The sequence below is a fragment of the Xiphophorus couchianus genome, chromosome 8, assembly GCF_001444195.1.
Source record: "Xiphophorus couchianus chromosome 8, X_couchianus-1.0, whole genome shotgun sequence".
Lineage (NCBI taxonomy): Eukaryota > Metazoa > Chordata > Actinopteri > Cyprinodontiformes > Poeciliidae > Xiphophorus > Xiphophorus couchianus.
In genome coordinates, this window is record NC_040235.1 from 9,034,504 (window position 1) to 9,052,565 (window position 18,062).

At 36.1% G+C, this 18,062-nt stretch overlaps 1 long non-coding RNA gene across 2 annotated transcripts in view; it reads left to right on the top strand.

The window, feature by feature from the left end:
* The first annotated feature begins 1,210 nt into the window (after positions 1-1,210).
* Positions 1,211-18,062, top strand: part of LOC114149049 (uncharacterized) — a 31,357-nt gene continuing 14,505 nt past the window's right edge. For both annotated transcript variants that reach the window (XR_003596420.1, XR_003596421.1), the window contains exons 1-4: positions 1,211-1,381; positions 2,933-3,032; positions 6,260-6,369; positions 13,176-13,291. This is a non-coding gene — a long non-coding RNA (uncharacterized LOC114149049). The remainder of the gene's footprint in view (positions 1,382-2,932; positions 3,033-6,259; positions 6,370-13,175; positions 13,292-18,062) is intronic.

An 18,062-nucleotide genomic window follows, 5' to 3' on the forward strand; every position in this document is an offset into this window, starting at 1 on the left:
CTTGTCACATCCTTTGATGTCTCACGTTAAAACGTTTTTTTGACTAAGGGTATTTGTAAAGACGTGTCACTCACTGAGCGTTTCTACTCCCCTGGTCCTGGTGGCGGACCTGTTTTCGACAGGAAGAATCAACCCATTATCATTTACTTTTATTGATAGGATGCTGGAGGAGAGCTAAATGGAGGTTAGCCAGTCATAGCTATTAAGGTCAAGCACATACATATACACTTCTCTGACATGCTGATAGGCAGTGCACAGGGCCAGATTTTATTCCCAACTGGTCTCACATGGGGATCAAAGCATTTCACTCTCTGATTGATCTAGTCTTATTGAGAAAACTAGTCTTTTGATGTCAGGAGACAAAGATGAGTACAGCTCAGGGAGAATATTTGGCAGTGCACACGAGTGAGTGGAAAACCCCATTTATAAAAGTTGACAGTCTGCCATTGTACTGAGATCTGTGATGAGTCAAGTTCACTGCAGGGTGCCCCTCTCTGCTTATTGAAGCAGCTGATCTACAATTTAACCTTGCTCTTAGATTTTTCTAATTTTATTCCATTTCTAATTACCACCCTCACAATTTTTTTTAAGATTGAAAAATGCAGCAAAAAGATGAACATTTTACACTACACAACCACTTTGTATTTTGGAATTATAAACCCGGTTCATACTTTTAGATTAGTCCCTTGTGATATTCACACGTATTAGAACAAGAAACATTTCAATTCAAATGTTTACTTTACATAAATTAGCAACCCAATTTTCAATGAAAAAAGGATTTTTACAATTCATATTTTTTCATATATTGTGGTCTTTCCACCCATCCAAAAATACAAAACAAAACAAAACAAAAAAACAACACTGCAGCCACTTGCATTCTGACTCTCATTTTCATTCTGAAGCTGCAACTTGGTAGGTAGAGATGGATAGATTGGAGCTCGAACCAGCAAACCCACTGATTACAGGACAAATTCCTACCACCAACATGACCATTGTAATGTTTTGCCCATAAATATGTGTAATACTGTTAGTAGTATTTGATATGTTTTGTTTCAACTGTTTTTTGTCTTGCAATTTAATGCAAGAGTAAATGGGTGTGTACTTCCATTGCTTGTTTTTTTTTTCCTACCAGAAATCGCCAGTAGGTGGCTTAGATGCTTACTCTCTGTGGTTTACGCAACACGCACAATAAAAAGAGTCGAAGAAGAAACTGTAGCTGGCTGCAGCACAGGTTGTGCTAAGCTATTTCATTTTGAAAAAATAAAAAAAATGAAAGCATGTTTTATGATAAACGCCCATAAATTCCAGTCATGATTGATGGAAGAGGAGATAAGTGATCTGACCCTTGCAGTTAGTTCTGTTTCTGCTGTGATTTTCTCTGGTGAGTGATGAATGTTGGCAAACTGAAATTAAGCTAATGCTAGCTAGCGTCACTGCTCTGTAGGTTCCAACAAGGGATGGGGGGATAAAACAAAACCAATGGATAAATGTGTAACTTTTGAAAAATAGAAATGTTTTCACTGTATTTCACTGTTTTTAGTTTTGTACAAATTTATAGTGTTCATGGAAAGAGTGCTAACTATAGTTGTTTGTGCTTATTAGCCTCTGTTTTGAACTCAGATTTATGGAAACTATATTTGTCTGAAATCAAATTTCTCTGCTTACTTGTTTAGTAAGCTAGTAAGCATATGTTGGTCATAGTTTTACTGCAGATTATCTTGCTGCTATACAGCTGCATTGGTACTTTTTTTTCGCAATCTATACCTTTCCTGAGATCTATTATTAAGTTATTGCTTGACAAAACATCCTGGAACCATTTGTAAATCTTTCATGACTCAAACTTTCAAATAACTTTACAAACTGTGTCAGGCATTTCAAGACCTCCAGAGATTGTCTTGTGAGGATTCTGGGTGTAATATTTTCTGCTAATAGATTTTTTTTCCTGTTTCAGCTCAACAGCTCTGCTTTAATATTGGACAACAAAGCTCCTTGTTTCCAATATTTTCTTGTACCTCGGTTCTGTTCTGAAAGCATGATGTTTCTCTTGTTGCTGAATAACTACCTGGTGGTGGTGGCTATAGGCATTTTCTGTATAAATCCCAAAGGATGTGATTAGATTTTATGTTTACGATGTCATATTGGAGGTTGGTATCGAGACTAATTGAAGAAATTAGTGCATGATGTTACATGGAAAAATGTTTTTGACAGAAAACATCTACACCAGGGGTCTCAAACTCCAGTCCTCGAGGGCCGCTGGTCTGCAACTTTTAGATGTGCCTCTGCTTCACCACACCTGAATAGAATAATTAGGTCATTAGCACAGCTCTGGAGAACTGATCTACACAAGGAGGAGGTAATTAAGCCATTTCATTCCAGTGTTTTGTACCTGTGGCACATCTAAAGACTGCAGGACAGCGTCCCTTGAGGACTGGAGTTTGAGACCCTTGGCTTAGACCCTCCTCCTTGTTAGTCAGCCTCCTGCTGTGACTAACAAGCAGAAGCAGCTGCTGTGGTTGATCTGACTGTTTGGTGAAGGAGTGAGGAGTGAAACAGTCTTTCTACCACCAATTAACGTTTATATTTAAATTTTTTGTAAGTGAACTATCGTTTTTATAAGTAAAGAAAACACACCTTTTGAAACCAGAAAACTCTCCGTGAGTGCTTTTTATTTTGAGTGAGTCAAAAACCTCCTCCTACAAACTACTCTGGCATTTTTTGATTTTTGGGAACTTATGTTGCAAGAGTAGCCTTAACAGTTCTGTAAAAGCATTTAGGAAACAGAAGCAGAGCCACACCTATTCACATGGGTTTTTGGACATTTGTGTTGGGTCTTTTTTAAAAAATAATTTCCAGAAAGCTTTTCTCCCTTATCTTGATTTCATGATCTCTGATGAAGAATAAATAAAGACTAATAACTTTCTGACTTTAACAGATGGCCCATTGTCTCCAGAACCCCTTTGTATCCCAGTTGCATGTTACAGTATAGGCAGATGGCAGGGGACAAAGTTTCATCAAGCAGAAAATGATACAAGGTATTTCACATAGTAGCTACAAACAGATGTTTTGCACTGTTGTCACCAGCAATGACCTCCTCATGCACATTATCATTAGATGCCCGCTCTTCTGACTGTGGTTGCCATCTTGAATTAGTGACGGCCGAGTGTGCACAGGGCCTTCCTGTCTCCCTGTCATCTCTATGGAGACTTAGGAAGTGTATCTCGCCCACAGCTTGTGCCCACATTTCACATCTACTCAGCTTCATGCCACACCATTCCTGTAGGCTGCCACAGAGCACTATTCAGCACATGAAACCAGGCAGACTTAATAAACATGATCAACCCTCTCATTCCTCTTTATTTAGAGATTTAAAAGTCCTCTGTTGCTCTAAGTACGACAGCGGGGGAAGCTATTTTCCTCAATATGACATTTTAAATTGAGGTGCAAGTGCAGGCCAGCATATTTGTAATTCAAATTTCAGAGGATTGCACAGAACATTTCTTAAGCTGCTAACTGGCATGCTGCAAAAGTCAAGTAATAGGAAACTGAGTAGCTTTTTTTCCTCCCTCTGCTCTTAGTGTGTCCACTGCTGAAGACTGTTGGAACCAATAAGCTCATGGCTTGGTTCTAAATTTAGATACTTAACAAAGCTTTTAAGTTTAATGAAATTAAAGTGGTGTTTCTAAGTTATAAGTCATATGTATTGTATACATACATGGACATATGGCAGAGTAGAAAAATTACACATAAAATGGGAACTTAATGAAAGCAGGAAACATGATAAAGGCTTGTTTAATGCTATCTATTGAGGTGTACTGGTACCAAAACATTTAAAGTGTTTTTTACTGGCAATGCACCACCAAACATTGTGCATTCAACTGATTGCGTTGGGAGATTATGATCTTGTTTTTCGTCTAAATAAACATCCTTTGGTTCTATTGCATAGAGGCTTGGTAGGGATTTTTTTTCTTGGTAGCAAAGAAAGCATAGTTACTCATTGGCATGAATGTTTCCCAATCCTTTCATGTGTTCATGGAGGTGCTAAAGGCTCAAAGTTTACATATTAATCGTGGAATGGTACAAATTTGGACCATCAACAAAGGTAGTTGAAAATAATTTTTTTTTGTTGTGACATTTCCCAGTTAAACTAAAATTATGTAAAAATTGAAAATATCAGGTCAAATACAAAATATTTCTCTTTATTGATACATTTTGCTTTTGTGATAGTTTGATAGAAAATACAACCAAAGACATTCACTCAGTTTTATTTGAAAGCAAACGTGGACCCAACCATCCAATAAACCATCCAATAAATACTTTGTTTGGAAAAGATGAAACATTTTTTCCAGACAAAGAATATTCAAAACATTTGAATTACAAATTTTAGGACATGTTAAAAGCTATCTTTTCTAATGAGACACAATTTGAGACCCTTTTTTCTTGTAACCGGAATGATTTGCAGATCTTTTTTTCTACCAAAGTCAGACAGCTTTTTTAGTTAATTTAAAATATTGCGTGTTTAGTTTATTGTTGAGCATGAAAAACAATTACTTTTACATTCTTATAAAATGAAAACAATCCAATTCTTTGTGTTCCTCAAGTACTTTATTTTTGCATTCGTAGCTCTATGCATGTTAATGGAAGCTTGAGTGGATAGAAAAAGTGAGTTTGCAGAAAAAAAGAAAAAAAAAAACAGTTCTAACCACAGCTGGTATTCATCCGCTGGATTTTACCAAGAGAAATGTCAGCACAGCAATCTACCAGAAAAAGCACTTCATGCTTCCCTCTGCTGACAAGCTTTATGGAGATGCTGTCATAGCAGGACTTGGCTCCTGCTCACAAAGCCAAAAGCACCAATATCTGGTTTATTATGCTATCACTGTGCTTGATTGGCCAGAAAACTGGCAAGATATAATATGTGGAAGGGTTTATTGGAAACACTTGCCCAACAGTTCAGATCCTTAATACTTCAGCAGTATCACAGCATGATCCCCTCGCAATTCAGCACTGATGGAGTCAATAATGCAAAATAAGCCCTGAGAAAGTATTGTGTGCATATACTGTACAGTACATGAACATACTTTGCAGTAGTCTGACAGTTCTGTGCTAAAAATGTTTCTCCTTTTATCGGTCCGATGTAATGATCTACATTTCCAATACGCGCATTTTTGGGTTTTCATGAGCTGTGAGCTGTCATCAAAATGATCATTTTGTTTTCGTGAATTATTTTATTTTTTTTGCACAGTGTGTACATAAAATATATTTAGTGGCTCTACCATGGTCTTATTGGCTGCATTGGTTTGTTATTTTGATAAAAGAAAAAATACAATCAATTGAAATAGTTTACGTTTTAAAACCATGAGAAAACACGATGATACACACATTTTAATTTTTATGATTACTTATCTCAACAGTTAGTTGAAAGACAAAGGTAAAATTACTCTACCTTGCAAACCTGTGAAAAGCTTTTATCAAAATGTTTTCTTGATTGAAATTGTTTTGTCAGTTGTTTAATTTTACATACAAAAACATCAAACAGAAGAAGTGAACAAGGCACTTTAGGAGGAATATGACAAACTTTATTTGACGCACCAACCAGAAAAAAACAAACAAGCAAATTATTATTTTGACAGCAGCTATGTGATGAAAGTCAAATGAAGAGAAGATTGATGTACTGATGACACCAGTCATACAATGTGTATACATTCATCGTGACATTTGGCTCCGCTCAGCTGGAAAACTTCCTCACTTCTTTTCCCGTCAAGGAATTTTCCCTTATTCCCTTTGGAGAGTTTACCTTGTTTGACATTTAAAGTTAGCTTAGAGCAGAACACCAGGTGAAAAAGGCCTATTGGAGGTGTGAGTGGGTGAACTGTGCAAGGAGGGGAACTTCTGTGCGTGCCATAGCAGTTATGATTATGCAACTGCTTGCAAAATAAATGATATAATACCTGCAACATATTTGAAATTACGACTTGTGTGAATGGGGAAAAAATATATTTTAGAGGACACACTGTAAGATGAAGAAATGACAGTGAAGGACAAGTGCTATATTTTACTGTTACCTATAAGAGGGCAAAACGGGCAAAAGCAACAGGAAAACAAGCTGTTTTATTCAGCAAAATACTCATTGATAAGCCACCATTCACAGCTGCAACAGACAGACTGCAAACAAACCCATTATTCAAGGCTATGACATCTTTTTGTATGCAATTTTTCATTATCACCCCTCACATTATCGTGTCATCTTTTTTCTTGCCAGATCACGTCATCTTATCATCCTGAGCCTCTGTGAGCTGTTTCTGCAGCCCAGCCTTGCCAGCGCAGCTTGAGTGGATATCTCAAACTTTCCTTATTAAAACCGAAACAGAGGTGAGACCATAGGAAGACAGACCTGTCAGAGCAGCTGGGTTTGTTCATCATCACACTTGCATATTGAGCAAATAAATGTCAGTGGACTTAAAATGAGTAGTTAACAAAGACATTTTTGTTTGGGGTTTAGGGTGTGTCTATGTGTTTCACATCTGCTTCTGCACACTACTTTCTTATTTGAGACCACCATCTTTTACCTGTTTTTCTTAAAATTATTGTTTAATGAAGCTTTTTTAAAAGATTGGACATTTCCTAACTGGACCCATATATAACAACTTGACAGCATTTAGTTTTAGAATATGGAATGCATCTGTTGGCTTCTGTTTATCAGTTTTTGCTTTTAAATGAAATTCCACCAGATATTCTGGTGGACACGATCTACACTACTGTGGACATTATTTTAATTTATATATTTTATTTGTATCTTTACCTTTTGCAGATACATTTACTTATGTGTGTGGTATATGAGATCTGCAAAAAAACAGAAAACTGACAAAAGTTATCCTTGAAACTATATCTTATCACCAAAGCAACCATTGCTGATGTAATTTGAGGCATTCTGATGCATCCTCCTGTATGTATGTATCCTTCTGTCTCTTGTTCACGTCTGTTAATTTTCTATGGCAGTTGGTCTTTTTTGCTGAACTCCTTTGATCAGGTTTTCATCCAGCTGTGTTGCATTCTCCTGATTAATTTCTCCTGGATCAATAGTTATAAGCCAGTCTGTTGTATTTCATCCTTGTCAGATCCTTCTGTTCCCATTCAATTTTTCCTACCATGACTGTTGCCTGACCTCCTGTTGCCATTGATTTTATGTTATCGTATGGCATCATCACCCATAAATGTTAGATTTTTCATTAGTCTTAGGTTTTCTTGCCTGCTCTTGAATCCTACTAAAAATATGACATTGTAATTATTATTATTGATACTGTTGCACATCTACAGTTTTCCTTATTAGGAATACAGCCAATCAGGAACAAGGAAAATGAATGCTGCTTCTGGATTGTGCCTAGGTATTTCAGCTTCTGAAGCTGAACTTTTATTTTAGAATAGTTTACATATGCTCATTCTAGAAATTTTCACATTTTCCCAAATATTTTGGAGTTATATTTTACAAAAAAAAATCTGCAAATAGGTGAAACCTCAAACACTGAACTGCAAAAGGACGAGAGTCCACTGTAAATAAATTAAAAAAAATACTCATGGGGTTAAATCAACAGGTACAGCTTGCATCGTAGACATCAGTGAGAAGGCATACAAATTAAGAAAACAGCATTACACCAAAATCACACCCACAGCTATCTTTAGCTTTTCACTTGCTCCACTCCTCTGTCTATAGCTGTCCTAATACTGCTTGCAGCAGAAACAGCACAATCCTCAAGACTTTTTTTTTTTCCCCAGCTGTTTTCCTTCTCCTGTCTATTTTTTTTGTGTGTGTGTGGGCACTTACACATGTGCATACATATGTGTACCAGACAGGAGCATGGTCATTATCCGTGGGGAAGTTGTGCGATAGCAGTGAAGCATGATGAGTGGGAGGTGTATGATGCTGGCATGCCACATCCATTCTTCTGGCTTTCCAGATGACTTTGGCCCCGAAGCGAAAGTCTCAATACTGGACATCTCAGAGTCATGGGGCAGAGGGTCACAGTGAGATGAGATCTCTGCTTCTTCACTGAGGCAAATGACCCTCCTCCCTTTCCGCACACACACACACACACACACACACACACACCCCCACCCCCCTACACAAAATTTAACAACTTTCCCTTTAATGCAGACGGAATCAGATGCAAACTTCCAAGATGAATGTAGAGAATGTCCCTTTGCAGACCTGTATGTGTGCAATAAAATCTTTAGAATCAATGAATTTCATACAGTATAGTTCAGCAGTCTGTGTGTTAGAGGTAAGCATTATGATGTCACAGCATGACTTACTATACACAAGCACAAAAATTACCACTACTGACCTATTTAAAACTTCATTTCAATTCGAAGCACATTTTATTTTACATGATTTTCTATTACTGAGGCCATCAAATGAAAAATGCAACAGGCATGCCATTAGTCAAGGCTCAAATATTGTAAAACACCAACAGGAAAACATATTCTAAAAATTAATGTGTGCTACTAAATTATCCAGAAATCTAAAAAGCTCAAACTGCCCAAATGTTAATGGGGAGAAAATGCCTCCTGCCTTATTCAGGAGAAACACTGAATCAATTTAGGGTCTTGAAAAATGGATATTTGTTTTTAAGAATTTTCTTAATGTTATATTTATGAGATATATTATCTCATTGATCAAACAAGAAAAAAATGTGTCCCATCAAAAACCAAAGAAGAAGCATAATGTGTTTTGATTGCATGTAAATTAAACCAGTGAAATACTGACTCTCCCATTAGGAATTAGCAGTGAACATAAGCCATAGTTTTAGGATCAAATTTAAAAAAGGAAAAAAAAATACAATTCTCAAAGGCAAGTGGAGAAGAATGTTTTGTTAAATTTTCAGAAAAAAATAATTTTTAAGTCATGAATAATTAACAAGAGCAAAGGTACAATAGATCTGACACATTTTTTTATTTGCCCCTCAAACCTACTGTTGACCACCATTTTGTTTGTCTTTGTAAAACTAAAATCTCCTTTTTAAAATACATGGAAAAAACCTAGACATGTACCTCACTGGCTGAACTGCAAGCTAGTTTTTTTTATTTTTATTTTTTATATGTTTTATGTTGTAGCTGAAACCAAGTCAGTTTTTACTTTTATTACACAGAACCCATTTTTGTGTTTGGAATGAAATAAGTTTAGCACTGTAACATTTATCCATCCATTTTTCGGTCAGGTCAGACGGGTAGAATTTCTCATCAGGCAACAGACGAACTATGAGGTACAACTTGAAAATTACTTTTTAAATCACCTAAACCAAAACTGAAAGAATTTGATCTTTTCAGTCCCCAAGCTATTCTATGGGGATGTTGTTGAGAAAAGGAATTATATTTTTGGGAGGTGGTATTATTATAAAAGAGTCACATCAAAGACAGTAAATTACAAGGAACAGAATACAAAGAAAACCATTTTGTTTGTGTGCGTACTCTGGGTTTTGAAGGAAGTTGCTGTTTCGACAAATGATTGTGATTTTTCAAGGTGCTCATTGTATGAAATTCAACCAGTGATTGATTCCCACTTGTAGAAGGGGAATGACAGTTGGAAGATTATCGGTTTGCTTGCTCCTTCCCTTCCCTTCTCCTCAGGTAATTTTCATGTTGTAAATTGAGTTATTGATTCAGGCCCTACTCTGTTTGTCCTCACCCCGGTTCATCATCTTTGGAAAAAAGCAGGACCAGAAATGTGACATCGCATAGAGGAGTATGATCAATGGCTGAAATATGGCGTGATGTTTTTAAAATGGCATTTATTTGATATTTGGGCTTTGATTTGGATTCACTCTTGTCTATTGACTAAAAATAGCTTTCCCTAAAAATGTTTTTCATTTGCATGTTAATTATTTGTGTACAAATGCTAATTTATAAATGGCAATTGGTCACTTTCTGATATTAAAGTTACAAAATGTGAAGACATATTACCTATTACATATTACATTTTAAACTGATACAATGTTTTTTTTAATTAAAATTTGGAGTTTGGAGCAATAAGATCCAATATTGGTACTAGACATGATTTTTCTTGAACTGAATGATCTTACATGATTTTATAATACGAAGCATTTGACCTGCCTTGTTACTGAAATGTGCTACACAAACAAACTTGATTGATTCATGTACACTGTAAAACACATAGCCTTGGTGTGTCTCTATGTCTTTAGATGTTGTGAAGTTGAGATATTGTAACATACCAAATTTATTACCAATCAACAGCGTAGTAGGCACATGTCCTCTATTCCGAAAGCTTTGTCTGATTACCCAACATCCTTATCTGCTATTCTTTGCTGTTGCTTGTTCTTTATTATTCCCCATGTCCTTCCTCTCTTTACCCTCATGATTTCAGCTATCATTAATTCTCTTTTGCCACACAATACTCATTACAATTTGTCTTATCAGCTGCATGTCCTTTGGGTGCAAGTGCCCTTTTTGAATAAACAATGCACCCTGAAAACACTTCATGAATAACAGCTTCAAACGATTTGTTCTTGCTTTATATATAATAAGCTTGATGTATTTTATTTGAATGTATTTGGGTAAACAGAACTATGTAATTTTACAAAATGTCAGGTGAAACTAGAAAGACCTTTGCATTTTTACAAATAAAAGCATTATGATTTGTGGATGCATTTTCTCATCAGATTTCTTCTTCTGGATGGAGCTTAATGCAAGGCAATCCTGATATAAATCATAAAATGTTGCAACAGTCATGAGACTGGAACAAAAATTTACTTTCTGGAAAAAAAAAGTCTGATGTGTTCTTCTTTCCCCAACAAGCCATTATTCTAAATAATATATTCATGTGTTAGAATGTCCAAGTCATAGTCCTGACTTGCGTCTCAGAAAAACTAAAAGCCATATTTTGATCTATCACCTAAAATCCTGATAAATACATTGAATACTTCGGCAAGGCACTATGGATCCCGAAATGTTAATAAAAACATACAAAAAAATAAATAAAAACATTCATTTATTTGTTTAAATAAACACAGGTTTTGTAGAAAATCTTTACCCCACATTTTCTGGAAGATATTTCTGTGAGTGCAACTGCTTGTTTATTCTTCCTAAGATCACAGCCAATGTTTAAAATTAATGTTACAGTTTAATGCTTTGCAGCGGGGTTAGCCCAGAGCTAATTTTCATCTACAGTCCCCTGGGTGATCATCAAAACTTCAACTCTCTGACACAACAACAAAGCAAATTAGACAAGCAAGATAAACCACATAACATGAATTACACACAGATATGCACAGCTCAGAAGCACGCTGTCACACACCTTATTATACCACAGTTTCCTCTGGCAGTATGACGCTAAAAATAAAGGCAGAGAAGAAAAGTTCATCTCATGTCAGCCTTCTGCTTAAATATGTTTCTGAAATCTGTTAAATGAAAATCTAAATTATGTCCAAACGCCACTGAACAGTACTAGTCTGGGTATGACTGTGGCCAAGTGGCCATCCAACAGACTGTAATGTCATGCAAAGCTGCTGCTGTCAGATCAGTCAGCAGTGGTCAACAGCACTAGTGAGAATATTTGTTAAAATCAGTGCTGTCTGCAAGAGTTTGTGACGCTCTCTCACAATAAATATATCCAGACGCCCATTTCAAAATGGCTTTGAACTGCTGCGTTTTTATTCTGAGACAAATTAAACATCATACTGATGTAGGCTTCTAAAGCAAAGAGATTCTAAGTGGAAGAAGGGTAACTTTGTAATTACTGAGAAGTTTTCCATCCATTGATCTCTTTGGGGAGTAAAATGAGCACCGACTGTTGTCTCTTTGCGCATTCTGTTGCTATTTGAAAACACGACAGCTTAGTCTGTGAAGTAAACGGCATTAATGTTGGTGTTAAATTTATGCCCAGTTGTTTAAATCTATTTAAAGTAAGCTTGTATTTCAGCTCAGTCTTGCTCTATTGGATTTACTCACTAAATGTGCCATCTTGCATGAGCTACAAATCCACAGTTGCGCAGCACAACAACCTTTCAAGAAATGAGATTTGTAGTGGGACATTTTTTTATTATCATTGCTGTATTTTTCATTAATGCAAAGCCATGTGTTGTAGGCTTTCCACAGAGGTCATGGACTGTTCTTTATGACTGCCGCTGCACTGAGGGAAATCTCTGCTTCAACACAGTAAAGAAACCAAGAACACTGTATTAGATGCAACATTTAAGGACATGTATTATAATATTTTAGATAAAGACAACTGTTAAAAATTGCAAGCATCAAGTAGAGAACAACCACAACCAGCTTTTATGTTGTTTGAAACAAATATAAAATTTTAAAATATAGTTTTCAGCAACTATAAAGCTTTTTGAGTAGTCTACAGAAAACAAGAAGGTCTGAATGTAAATGGATGACCAGATGTCTAGAATTAGGAGTACCTTAGTACAATTGTTTTTCTTCCAATACAATATCGATATTTTAGCTTAGAGTATTGGCTGATATTGATATTAACCTGATACGATACCATCACAAATCAGAATTCTTTTTACTTATTCTGTAGTGTGGCGTGTTGGAAAAGGCTTGATCAATTGATACTCCTCAAACAGTCAACAACAATAGGTATGAGAACAACTTAGCCATTAACCAATGGGTCTCTGTGCGGGACACAAGTACTGCCTGATAGAAATGCTTTGGGGGGACAAAATACTGGACTGGAATTCTGAAGCATAGTGCTTTTATCTTATATAATCTGATACTAATTTTTTGACTCATATCAGACCCATGTCAATATCAGGTCACTCCTATCTAGAATCACACGATCTAGAATCTGGGAATATATTAAAAACATGTTGCTTGAAAAAGGAAGGTGTGAGCATGTTCTACTACCTACATCAACAATGCAAGGAATTTTGGAGAGCTGGATGGAGGTAAATAAAGATAGAGAACAGATTCTGCTCCGAAAACGGCCTCTCTGCTGAAAACACTCGTTGCTCTAGGATTGTTTAACAAATTAAATCTTTAGTGTAAAGGAAGAAACGAGCCAAAGCTTAGTCAATACAGTACAACCCAGTTAAGATCAACCATACTAAACCGCCAAACCACAATGCGACCATTAGTGATGTGATGGTCACTGATAAAACCGTTTTTCTAGTAAAAAATGTGAGCTGGACTCACTTTTTTTTTTTCTCGTCTTTCAGTTGAAGCCTCACTTGAATGGCGTCTGTGTTAGCACATAAGAAGAGTGGATGTAGCAGGCCGAAGAGAGGGAAGCAGAAGTGAGAGAGAAGCCACTACAGATCATCTTTCTGGACAGGTAAAATAACTGACCTCAGAATAGACAATACAATTTGGATGTACAGTATTTCATCAGGTTCAACAGCAAAGTGGTAGAATAGCCAAGGGTAAAAACCTGCAAAACAGATTAAAATTCCTTTGTGTTCATGAAGTTTGTACTGTAAAAGCTGCATTTAAACCCAAATTAAAAATTTAAATATTGTAAAATATTGTTTCCTTTAGGAATATTTAATTTTAGCACACTGTTGTTTTTTTCTGTTTCTGGGTGATATAAAGCAAGGAAGAAGATTGAATTAACTTTTTTTTTCAACCCCCACATGTGTATCATTTACTTGAGGTGTTTTTTCAAGGCAAAATATGTTGTTTTGAGAAAATTTAGTGTAGACAACCATGCATTTTTAGCAGTATAATATTAGGTTGCTGTAGAATAGTTTAGAACAGATATGTAGATAAAGTTAGATGTGTGCAGCCCATGGGTTTCATTTGTAGCATTTTTTGACACATGCAAAATGGGAGGGCTGACCCACTGGAGGTTGTAGAGCAGTGACTCAAAACTGCTCAGGTTGGCGATGTCTCACTTAAATGATTGGACTGAAAATCACTTTTAAATTTCTACTGTAGGATGCTGGTTGGTTGAGTCTCTAAGCTACTGGTCTGTCAAGTTCCAAATACTTTCTTGCTGAATACATCTCTATAAATGTTCACTTTATGAACTCAAGTTCCAGTATGTAGTTTGGCTATCAGTGTTCTACTGGTGGTCATTGTTTGAGGCATTGGATACAAATACATGACTGCTCTTTGGCAACTTTTTCCTGCCATGCTTTCACTTTTTTCTTTCACACTTTTTCCAATATTTATCAGCTTTGGATATGAAAATAAATACAACTCAACACAATTGAAGGACATGTGTAAATATGATATGCTACTGCCCACATCTAATACAAAAGGCACTCCTAGATATTTTAGCTAAAGTTATTGATTAGATATGTAAAATATTTCTTTTCTAAATCAAGAGAAAGATGTGGATTCATTTGGTGTCAGTTTTGCAAAAGTAACTCAGAATTTTGAGACAGCATTGGCAAAAAGATTAATGTCTGCAGAAATTTATCCACATATATAATGAAAATATGCAGCATATAGTTGGTTTTTATTTAAAGAAGTCATATTTACATTTCCAGCTTAACGCATGGTCTATCACAGCTGCATTTAACTGATAAGGCACTTAAGGAACAAACCTGATGGCAGCTCTGAGACCAAAGACTAGTAAAATAGATTGACTGAATAAATCCTACGTCAAGCTTTCCATATCTTAATAGACCAGGGAGAGGGCAATGATTTACAACACAACAAGCCATGCAAGTCGTTCACGTGTTGATGAAGCGTGCTTGTGTGTTTGCCAAGCTCTGGATTTTCCTGTGCAGGAAGTCGTATTACTTTTTGCCTGAGTTAAGAAATACGGCGCCTGCACAACACATCTGCTCAGAGCCACAGAAGGATCCGATGAGAAATCAAATGAAGCTGTCTGCTGAGCCACCTTTTTCCACCCCCTCACATATTTCCAGTTTTCAACTGCTGACAAACTCCTGACTGTTCTTACCCTTAACTACCTGAATCCAAACAAAGTCACTTTGCTATTGGCGGTTCACTATACACATGCCTTAGAAGATATATGCGTTTAAAACCTCTGAACTTAATCAAAAGTGAGATTCCCCAAATGAAAGGCTAAAGGTTTTGCCTCTCAATTCATTCAAAAGTGACATTTAAATAAACATAAAATTTGATATATTTATTCAAGGTAGTGTTGAAGAATGCTGAAATAGGACTGTTTATATAAATTGTCAAGATAATTGTTTTTTTTTCCCTTATTCTGTGATTAAATGAAATATTGTGGAACATTTTATCTTTGAGATTTCCTCTTCCAAGGAGGTGTTGTGCCAAAAATCGACCTTGTAAACTTTTAAGTGTTCAAGTGTTTCTTTCTGTAATGAGTATACATCACTTTTGAGCAACCAAAGCAGAAATTGTCTCTCAAATACATTTTAATTTGAGCTCATTATGTTTGAAAATGTGTCCTTTTTGTCTCTAAATTTTAAAATATTATTTCTAACTGCGTTCTGACTAGTTTGTGGACTTAATGGTTTGGGGATAATGAAGTAGCTGATAAAAAAAAAAAAAAATCAAACTTAATATATAAATTTATTAAGAGCTGACCTGCAGGAGAAAGATCAAAAAAGAAGAAGAAAAAATACGGTCTCGTATCACTTATGCTGCTGCTACCCATGAAAATCTGTCCTGATTTTCTAAGACCTTTGATCTGGGATTACATTTGGAAGCTGAGGAGAGAAGTAAATGATCGGCCAGGGAGAACTCGTGGTTCAGCCTGAGGTAGTCCAGGCCTCTGAAGTCAATGCTGCTGCTGAAACTACTGAAAAGATTAAAAAAAGGTTAAAGTGTAAAATATATTCAGAAAACTGTCTTGGAACACTTATGTGAGCTGAATCATAATAAACACAGACTTTTTTACTGGTGTATGTCAGTCCTTTTTATTTTTTGGAATAGTTTTAAATTAAAATCAGCAGGTTGAGTGTAAAAGCAGCGCAGTAACAGTGGCGTGCGGCTGCATAAATCGCCTCTTTCAGTTGCACTAAAGGAACTCTGGCAGAGCAGCATTAAAAGTGATGTAGCAACCATTCTCACCCAGCCTCAGGCCTGACAGCTCACTGTACTTTAAGAAGATGTCACCTCCCCTCCAAGCGAATGCATTATAGGAAAAAATTGCACCATATGTGTGCCACACGCCTCGCCTCGGGTCTTTACACTGAAAGGTGAGATGCCTGCTGAGCTCCCCTTTAGCTTACTGCTCTGACCAACCTCAGCAGTTCTTTCTCTTCCAGCTAATATCCTCAGTGATTTAAATAAAGTCTCAGACATCTGCCATATATTTTTATTCACTTGTCAATTAGCCTGGAATAAATTGTCTGATTCTATTTTATCATGAGGATATTTTTTTCTCCTCTTCCCCCTCTCTCTTTTCCCATCAAAACACTTTGAATCAATTTCATGCCCTAAAATTGCTGTTTACCCTCTTGGGTGAGAAATCTCTCTGGATCCCACATGCTTCTTGAGCTTTCTCTTGCACTCTTACAGAATATATTTTTTAACAGATTTAGAAAGAAGCTTGTTCCCGTTCAGGGAAGATGTGGAGCCGATCGATTGCTCATGATATGCCATAAAGGACATCCATTTCTGGAAATAATGAAAGAGAAGCCTAAGATGGCTTTAATTAAGATTTGAATGACATTCCAAATATATTCAGATATCTATTTCTTCTTTACAGGTATGTAAAGATTGTATTTATTTCAGCAATTTCAGTTAAATATTCAAATTCATTTAGATCAATACCACACAGAACAGTGTATTTCAAGATTTTTTTTTATGTTTTCTGAAGATTAAAGTATTACACTGGACCAAAAAAAAAAAAAAAATTTCAATTGTTTTGAAGTAATTAACAGGGAAACTGGCAACCTTCACGTAGAGTGCAACTAACAAGTTTAAACTCAACCATTTTAACTCAAATGTTTAATGGAAGGGAAAGTGTGATAGAAAAAGTTGATGACCAAATCCTTGGGAAAACTATGAAGCAAAGTCTACTGCAGCATGCAGTCAGTGCTTCAAGTCACACAGATGTATAGAGAACACTGGCTTCAAGTTCTGTTAACTGTCGTATATGAAATTAAGGTCTGAACTGTAGCTCAATGGTTCAAACATCTGTTAGATTAAAAAAAAAAAAAATTCTAATTCTTTTTGAAACCAGAGTCCCTGAGTCTGGAGGTAGAGTGGTAAGGTTCAGAATTCAAGTTTCTTCAAATTTGGTGTGAAATCGCTCCTCAATCGACTTGAGGAGCGATTTCATCTTCTGCTGTGTTTTATCAAATCCAATATCAGCACAGGGGATTTTAGATCACTTCATGCTTCCCTCTACAGAAAAGCCCAATGGAAATGCTGATTTTATTTTTCAGCAGGACCTGCCTACATTGCTAAAAGTACCAAAACCTCCTTTCATTCTCATGGTATTACTGTTCTAGATTGGTCAGCCTGACCTTAACCCATCAGGAAGTTTATGGGCCACTGTCAAAAGAAATGTGAAAGACATCAGGGTCAGCATAGCTAAATGGTAGTCATAACTAAAGCAACCAAAGTTGGATGATTGCTTCCATGCCACGCCACACTAATGTAGTAATTCATGCAAAATGAGCTATTTCTAAAATATTAATTTCCACTAGACATTACATGAAATGTTTTTTGAATAATTTCAACATAAAAATAAAAACATGACATGCATCCCTCCTTGTGTTATGAATATTTGTCATTTAGGAGTTTCACTTTTCAATTGGATTCATGAAATAAATTAACTATTAATGATATTTAAATTTTGCATGTGCAAAAACTCTACATCAAACATCCGTGGCCTTTAAAGTACAAATTTCCACCACTTAAAATAAAACAAAGTCTTGAAGAAACAATATCGCTGCCTATCTTCTACATTTATCTGTTTTTTTTTGTTTTTTTTATAAATATTTATCCCACACTGGGAATTGTCAGTTGGAGTGATTTTGAAAAGCTCTAAATTACTCATGCACCCCAGGGTTTCAGTTCTGTGCCACACTGAAAAGCAAGTGAAAAGCAAATCCTTACGCAGCATGCACCCTTAGCAGGAGGTTTTTTGTCTCTATGAAATCCTTTAATGTCCAGTAATCTATGCTGACATGGGATGACTATTGTTTGTGTCT